General features: G+C 45.1%; 1 long non-coding RNA gene across 1 annotated transcript; it reads right to left on the bottom strand.

Annotated features, from left to right (window-relative positions):
- Positions 1-1397: 1397 nt before the first annotated feature.
- On the bottom strand, positions 1398-3495 carry LOC147413283 (uncharacterized). The gene is made up of 2 exons (XR_015184053.1): positions 2528-3495; positions 1398-2048 (listed from the first exon to the last, which is right to left on the bottom strand). It is a non-coding gene; the product is annotated as an uncharacterized LOC147413283 (long non-coding RNA).
- Between the last annotated feature and the right edge of the window lie 4965 nt (positions 3496-8460).

Raw genomic sequence — 8460 nt, 5'->3', positions numbered from 1 at the left:
GCACTGGGCTGTTGATGGGCAGTTCAACTAGCATTGTTTCATGGTGCACTGTAGAGGCTGTGGTTATGCCAGAGAGAATAAGTGCCCTTGCTTGTAACATGTTTACACCCACTTTGGCTTGTCTTAGGGGACACCTAAGATTTGGGTTCGTGGCCAGGTATGGGCCTGTTTCTAACATCCCCAAGCTGTAAGCACTCAAGGACCAAGTCTGATATCTTCGTGCATGAGTAAAGCTTCACTTTTCACAATGATTGTCCCCAAAAGGTGCTTTGTGCTAAGCTGCTCATTAAACTCTTGGCCTTCTGTCCAAGGATGTGGAGTAACTGGAAAAGGAACCGATGAGGAAGCCCAGATCAAAATGGGTGAAATTAATTAGCTGGGACTAGCTGAAAGCATAGCTTTTTGACAACTCGTTGCTTGGCTAAATAACTTAAATGTTAAAATAAGCCATGGATGCATGGCACCAACAGAAAACATCCCCCAGCCTCCATGGGAGGAAATGTGCTGCAGATTTACACCACCCATAACATTCAGCAAGTTAAAGGTCAATGATGACCTTGGGAGGAAAGAGATTTGGCCTTGTCCAAAGCTGTAGTAGGAGTTAAATATACTTCAGGACTCTTGGCTGGATGAATGGGGCAGAGTGTCTTTCTTGGAGCAGCAGAAATCTGCTTTCTACCACCTCCATTAGCAGTGTTGGGATTGCTTAGCATGTCACATTGCAAAGGAATCCCTTCCCTCCAGATATTAATGTGGGTAAAAAAGCGCTGTGATCCGTTCAGCCATTGGACTGAATATGTAATTCTGGAGTTGTTGATTTTTTCATATAAAGGTTCAAAAAACCATCTTTCTAAATCTGAAGTCCTATGGTAATGAATTTGGTCTTCATCTGTCTCTGGATCTGACCTCCCAAACATGGTGTTTTCTTCCCCTTCTGAGTTGCTGCTGAAAGAAGCCACACAAGGGTTTTGTCCAGAGTGCATGGTTACTTTTGCTGTGCATTCGTAACAAGCCACGTGGCTTCACCGTGGGCAGATCATGCCTGACTAATCTAGTGACCTTCTGTGGTGGAGTGACTTCATTGGTGCACAACAGAAGAGCTACAAATGTCATCTATCCAGACTTCTGTAGAACATTTGACATGGTCCCATACAACATTCTTGCCTCTACGTTGGAGAGAGATGGGTTTGATGCATGGACTGGTGTAAGGATAAGGAATTGGCTGGTTGACCACATCCAAAGAGTTGCAGTCAACAGCCAAATGTACAAATGGATACCAGTAACAAGTGGGGTCCCTCTGGGTCTGCACTGGGACTGGTGCTTTTCAATATATTTATTAGTAGCATAGACAGTGGGTGCGGAGACGGGAGTTTGGAGAATCCACAAAAGACTCAATATGAGTTATATCAGGAAACTCCTTTTATTGTGCAGATGCACTTTCTTATATAGTATAATTTTCCAAAGTCATCATGACTTGCAGTTTTTCATAAACTCCAATTGTGCTATACATACATCAGTCATCTGCTTCTACCTATCACTTTACTATTAATACTAATGCGTTCCACATCATACGGATGTTAGCTTCTAATTCTTCTATTCTGACCCTCAAGGTTGAAGTGTCCTTGAGGCCTACTATATTAGTTTAGACAAACTGTTCAACAGAGTTTTCCCTGTGCAGGCCCTTGAGCATTCCATGCCTGTTTTCAGCGAGCTACGCTCCCACAATTCCCCCTTTTTCGTTTTGCACAAATAAAACTCTGTGAACGAGACTCGATATGCCTTTCTGCAGCAAATTTCATACAAAGCCTAACCCTAGCAATAGCAATATAATTATAATAAGCCATCGTATGCTTTCTTTGATTAAGCCTAGTAACCAAGAGGAGAGATTTCCAAAGATGTTTGCAGCCATAAGTCGAACAAATTCATATCCTTCTGAACCTTTTGGCTGTGCTCCTTCAGCCACCGCAACTGCTGATGAATCAATTCTCCATGATCGCTCAGGTTGAAGCAACACATCCCTTGGACATCTTCACACCCATGATCTTGTGCTAGAAGCAAGAAATCAATAGCCGCACGGTTCTGCAAGACCGCATGTCTTAAGCTATTTTGATCTAATAGCATCTGTTCTAATCTGTTCTAGGATTTGCATAGTTACATTCGACTGCTTTTTCGGACCAGCAAGCTAATTTCTCTATTTGCTTGCCTCGTTTTTTTGTTGTTTTTTTTTTTTTGTGTAAAAAGAGGCAAAGTGCTGTTAACACTGCGTCTCACTCACTCACGCATTCAAATATTGGTAACCAATTTTACACTATCACACAAGGAGCTCCTTTACACCATTCACACAAAAGGTACAAGAAGACACCTGTAAACATGATTACTACAATATCAACCACAGCACCAAGCAAACTAACCCCATTCACATAGTTAAATATCAGTGCGAGTGGTGAAAATACACATTGACATCAATGCCGATCAGTGCACAGTGTGAACATTTAGCAAACTACAAAAAACAGACCAGAAAGAATACCTTTTTCCTTAGATGGATCATGTCTGCCCCTGCAGCGAGCCAGATGAGTCAGGGAGTCCCTCCGAGAAAGGGTCCCAGGGCGCGCCTAGGGAGTCCCAGTCCTCAGCGGCTTCTGCAGCCGGACAGAGATTGTCGCATCTGGGTTGTCAACCGAATCTGAGAAAACTCAATAACAACTAAGTGTTATCAAGCAGGTATTCTCCATTCTCCATTGCACTTCAAGAAATCTGTCAAAGGCTTTTATATCTTTTATGCAGATCCCCCTTTTTCGGGGTTTTTTTTGTTTGTTTGGTTGTTTTTTTTTGTTTTTGTTTTTTTTTTTTAGATTATCTTTACAAGGAACTTGAGAGCTCTTTCATAATGAACACTGCTTTTCACATTACACAACTTTACAGGCAACCTGTAAATGAATCCTGAATTTCTTTACCTGCTTTAGATAAAATGTCTCATATTTTACAGCCAGCTAACATCCTAATAAAAATAGCATTATGAAGCTTTCTTTTTGACCAGACACATACAGATCATAAGACAGTTTAAAAAAAAAATAGTTTTAAAACAAGGACCTGCTTTGACCCTATTGCAATGACTGAAAAATTAAGCACTTTTTAAACTTGCCTGGCAAGCACAAACCTACAGCGCAATTAGAATTTGGTACGCTGTGTAACTGCGGAGGTTTGATTTACAGAGGGACTGAAATGAGTTTACATTGGCTCATAAAGTGACCCATTGTCCCGTAACTGAAACATCTCTTTTGCTTGCCTCCCTCCTTTCTATCTATGAGGGGCTGAACAGCACTGTATACAGCAGCAGCAAGTAAGAACGCGATACCACTGATGCGTTCTATAACTTCAAGCATATCAGCTACTTGTGCATCTCTGGGTAGGGTACTTAAAGCTCTTTTTGTTGTATCATTAGCATTCTCAAAGGCAAACATTTTAAAAACCTTTTCCTTCATTCCCTCACCCAAATCTGGGTAACTTCTAATAACCTGATATAAACGATCAATAAAAGAAGGAAAACTTTCTTGTGGACCCTGCTTAATATTGGCAAAGGAATATACCTTTCCTGGTTCCCCGATTGAAATTATTGCTTGGTAAGCTAACCGCTGTGACAATTGTAATACCTCTCCTATAAAACCTTGTTGTAAAGCTGTGCTTGCAAAAGGACCTTGGCCTGTTAGCATTTGTGCTTGTACCCCATACAATGGATCCCCTTGCTGCCTTGGTCATGCAGCCTCCTGGTCACAGAGTTGTTGCCAGGCCTTGGAGAACATAAGCTGCTGAGAAGGGGACAAAAGAATGTTAGCAATCTGTTGTGAATCAAGTGGCAACAAAACACCTGCTGTAAAAATAGATTGTAATAATTGCTGAGTATAACTAGATTGAAGCCCATATTGTGATACTGCTAAACATGCTTTTTCAAGGATTTTCCAATCAAATGGTTCCCATTTTCTACCTCCTGCCTGATCTGTAACAATAGGAAAGGCAGAAGGAAGAAAATTTCCTTCAAATTAGGGCATCACGAATAACTCCTTTCCATCTTCGTCCTGTTTCTTGTTCATTTAATAGTGTATTTGACAATGAAGTAGTTGGTACAGGCATTTGCGACAAAGGCACCGATAGTGATGATGGTACAGCAAAAGGATTATGAGTCGCAGCGTTTTCTGGATTCTTCTTGTTGCTGTCCGCTGCGGTATTGAGTGCCGATAGTTTGTTTATGAGTTGCTGTAGGACTTCATCAAACAGTTCCTCTTTCTGCTTTTGTTTCGACATGATCCCTGGAGAAAGAGAGTCTTCCTGTAGGCGGGCCGTTGTGACGTCGGGATAAGGGCAGGATTCTAGGCGGGTCGTTGTGACGTTGGGATAAAGGCGGGATTCTACTGGTTCCCGTACTTGTCCCTTTTCTTTGCCCACGCCCTCTTGTAGTTTTTCTGCGTTCTCCGCCGAGTCCCTTGTTACTGCGATCGGGTCGGCGCCATAATGGCGCACCTCCTCCTCCGACGGTGCGGTCCCCGCGGAGGCCCCACCAGCCCCCGAACTCGCGGTCTGGGTCTGATCAGGGTGAGACTCCGTAGTCGTTTCACGACGAGGCGCGCGCCTTCCTTTTCTCTCCTCCCGCCTGGTAACTACGTGAGTCACCGCTTTTCCTCCGGCGGTGCGCTCGGCCCCCCTGCAGGGCACTGCCCATCGCGGGGGGAGAAACGGCGGCGCAAGCGGGAAGACCTCAGACCCGGGAGACATTTGGGGTTTCGTAAATACCAACGAACTCTCGACCGCATTAAGTCGTCTCACGGCGGCAGCCGCCACCGATAGTTCCATTTTATACTTTTTCAAACAGTTAGTTACTTCCCGCCACGGCGCCCCCAGTCTTTCTGCTGTTCGGTCCTTATCAATAACCGCATCCCATAACGAGTCCCCACATCTACGCCACTTGGACACATCAAACAATGTGCTTGAGTCCGAGAAATGTCCTTTTACATATCCTCAAGTATAAAGAGATATTAAAGTCTTTTTTCCAATATTTACACCCAGCTTTCCCAGAAAGCTTTTCAATAGTGATAAAGTTACTTCTTTTTCCATTATCTTACCGCGGTGTCGATTTTTTTTTTTTTCCGGCTTTCCCTGACGGGCCGCCTGCTTTCTTTTTTCTCCGGCTTTCCCTGACGGGCTGCTTGTTTTCTCCAGCATTCCCTGATGGGCTGCCTGTTTTCTCCGGCTTTCCCTGACGGGCTGCCTGTTTTCTCCAGCTTTCCTTGATGGGCCGCCTGTTTTCTTTTTTCCGGCTTTCCCTGACGGGCCGCCTGTTTTCTCCGACTTTCCCTGACGGGCCGCCTGTTTTCTCCGACTTTCCCTGACGGGCTGCTTGTTTTCTCCGGCTTTCCCTGACGGGCCACCTGTTTTCTCCGTCTTTCCCTGATGGGCTGCCTGTTTTCTCCGGCTTTCCCTGATGGGCCGCCTGTTTTCTCCAGCTTTCCCTGACGGGCCGCCTGCTTTCTCCGGCTTTCCCTGATGGGCTGCCTGTTTTCTCCGGCTTTCCCTGACGGGCCGCCTGCTTTCTTTTTTCTCTGGCTTTCCCTGATGGGCCGCCTGTTTTCTTATCTCCTTTTCTCCGCCGAGCTCCAACTCTGCTGCAGAGGCAAGCTTTTTCCTTAATTTTCCCGAACGTGAGTCCTGCTCATTCTTCGGGTCCCTGTTCGGGCGCCACTTGCGGAGACAGGAGTTTGGAGAATCCACAAAAGACTCAATATGAGTTATATCAGGAAACTCGTTTTATTGTGCAGATGCACTTTCTTATATAGCATAATTTTCCAAAGTCATCATGACTTACAGTTTTTCATAAACTCCAATTGTGCTATACATACATCAGTCATCTGCTTCTACCTATCACTTTACTATTAATACCAATGCGTTCCGCCTCATACGGATGTTAGCTTCTAATTCTTCTATTCTGACCCTCCAGGCCGAAGCGTCCTTGAGGCCTACTATATTAGTTTAGGCAAACTGTTCAACAGAGTTTTCCCTGTGCAGGCCCTCTAGCATTCCATGCCTGTTTTCAGCGAGCTACGCTCCCACAAGTGGGATTGAGTGCACCCTCACCAAGTTTGTGGATGACTCCAAGCTGCATGGTGCCCTCGGTATGCTTGAGGGAAGGGATGCCATCCAGAGGCACCATGACAGGCTTAAGAAGCAGGCCAGTGTGAACTTTGTGAAGTTCCACAAGGGCAAGTGCAAGGTCCTGCACCTGGGGGCAATCCCCATACAACCTGGGGGATGAATGGATTGAGAGCAGCCCTGCAGAGAAGGACTTGGGGATATTGATAGATGAAGAATTACCTATGAGCCCGCAATATGCGCTTGCAGCCCAGAAAGCTAATTGTAACCTGGGTTGCATAAAAAGAAGCATAGCCAGCAGGTCAAGGGAAGTGATTCTCCCCATCTACTCTGCTTTCATGAGACCCCACCTGGAGTGCTGTGTACCCAGTACAAGAAAGACACGGACCTGTTAGAACGGGTCCAGAGGAGAGCCACAAAAATGATCAGAGGGGTGGAACACCTCTCCTGTGAAGAAAGGCAGAGAGAGTTGGGACTGTTCAGCCTGGAGAAGAAAAGGCTCTGGGGAGACCTTGTTGTGTTCTTTCAATGTATAAGAGCAGGCTTATAAGAAAGATGGAGAGACACTTGTTGCCAGGACCTGTACTGACAGGACAAGGGGTCGTGTTTTTAAACTAAAAGGGAGTAGATTTATAAGGTATTTATAAGATATAAGGAAGAAATTTTTACAATGAGTGTGGAGAGACACTGGAACACATTGCCCAGAGCAGTTGTGGATACCCTACCACTGCAGGTTTTCAAGGTCAGGTTGGATGGCGCTTTGAGCAATCTGATCTAGTGAAAAATGTCCCTGCCTACAGGAAGGGAGTAGGACTGGATGTTCTTTGAATGTTCCTTCCAACCCAGCCGTTCTATGGGAGGGAAAAAATGCTCAGGGACCAGCTGCCAGTGATATGGGTGACCTTGCATCAAGGGCTTCCTCTTCTGCCTCCTGTCATAGGAATCAATCCCTTCACCCTCACCACTGAGTTCAGCTGGCAGCATCCCCTTGTAGTTTTTAACCCAAAAACCACTGGGTAGTGATTTGTTTTTCAAAAACTGCATTAGGTGTGCCTCTGCAGGACTTGTTCAGGACTTCAGAGGACAAGCATTGTACTCTACCATGGTTTCCACTTGAAAGACAGTTCTGCTGTTTGAAAGATGGCATCAAGCACAGCTGGTTGATGTGGAAGAAAAGCCAGTGCACATTGCTGCGCCCAGCCCACATCAAAGCACGCTCTGTGTCCTGAGAACAGAGTACTCAAGGATCTGGGTTTCAGCACTGTCATCTCCTGCAGGAAAACCCTTCTCTCATTCTGCAACATACACAGGTCAGGGGGAAATAGACATAGGGGAAGAAAAATATACTCTTCCCATTGCCACATAAATACACAGCAGCACTCTCACCACAAGAAGATCTGTAAGCAGTACTGTAGCATCAGTGAAAAGGCAAAACCAGATCACAGTCCATCACAATGGCAGATGCTTTCCTAAGCCTCTGACTGAAAACTGCCTCATCTTCACCTGAAACTTGGAGCCAAAGATATGCTTGGCAGCCTGTCCACTCACAGAGGGGCCAAAGAAGCTGTGTAGAAAGACTTCAGGCTTGTATGAATCAAATAAATACACATAGAGTTTTCTGTCTTACAGTTGTGTTTGTCCCGGGCCTTAGGACCAAGACCACTCAGTGTGAGTAATGACATTTTCAAGAGGTAAGAACTTGAAGATATAATAACTGCAAGTTGTTCAAGTAATCCCTTCAGATCAGCGTGGCAACGTCACTAACACATGTTGAGATTGTCTGCGGTTATGGAAAATACACCTTGATTTGTCTTCCACTCATGAACCCTCTGAAAGTAACTGTATCAGGGCTCAGCCTTTAGGGAAGACAAAGGTGTTAAGTGAGGGAGCAAGCAACTTAATAGCACTGCACTTCCAGCAAGGCTTGTAGATTGTCATCTAATTTGATTTACAGTAGGCTGGGATCTTCCTTCCCGTGGAAACCTTTGGTGTGATGCAAATAACGTTGCATGTGGTATTGTCAGTTGGAGAAACTGAAATAGCAAGTTTACCTTCAGGTCTCCATTTATCCCTACTGAGCTGAAATTCACAGCTTTAGGAAATGTCCTCTATGTGTCCCCAGTTTTAGGAATGCACCTCAGGGTCTCCTCTGAGCACAGAAGCAAGTCAGACACACATATGGTCAGAGCAAAATGGAACTATTTCCCTGTTTTCCTGTGCCAATCTGGCTCAGGACTGCTCAGCAGCTTCTGTTATTAGCCTCACCCACATGATTTTCTTCTCTTTATATTCCCTTTGTCCCCTCCTTGTCATGTTCTTCCT

Source organism: Leptosomus discolor, chromosome Z (assembly GCF_034619465.1).
Source record: "Leptosomus discolor isolate bLepDis1 chromosome Z, bLepDis1.hap2, whole genome shotgun sequence".
Taxonomy (NCBI): Eukaryota; Metazoa; Chordata; class Aves; order Leptosomiformes; family Leptosomidae; genus Leptosomus; species Leptosomus discolor.
Note: the sequence above shows the minus strand (reverse complement) of the source record. Positions and strands in the feature narration are given on the sequence as shown.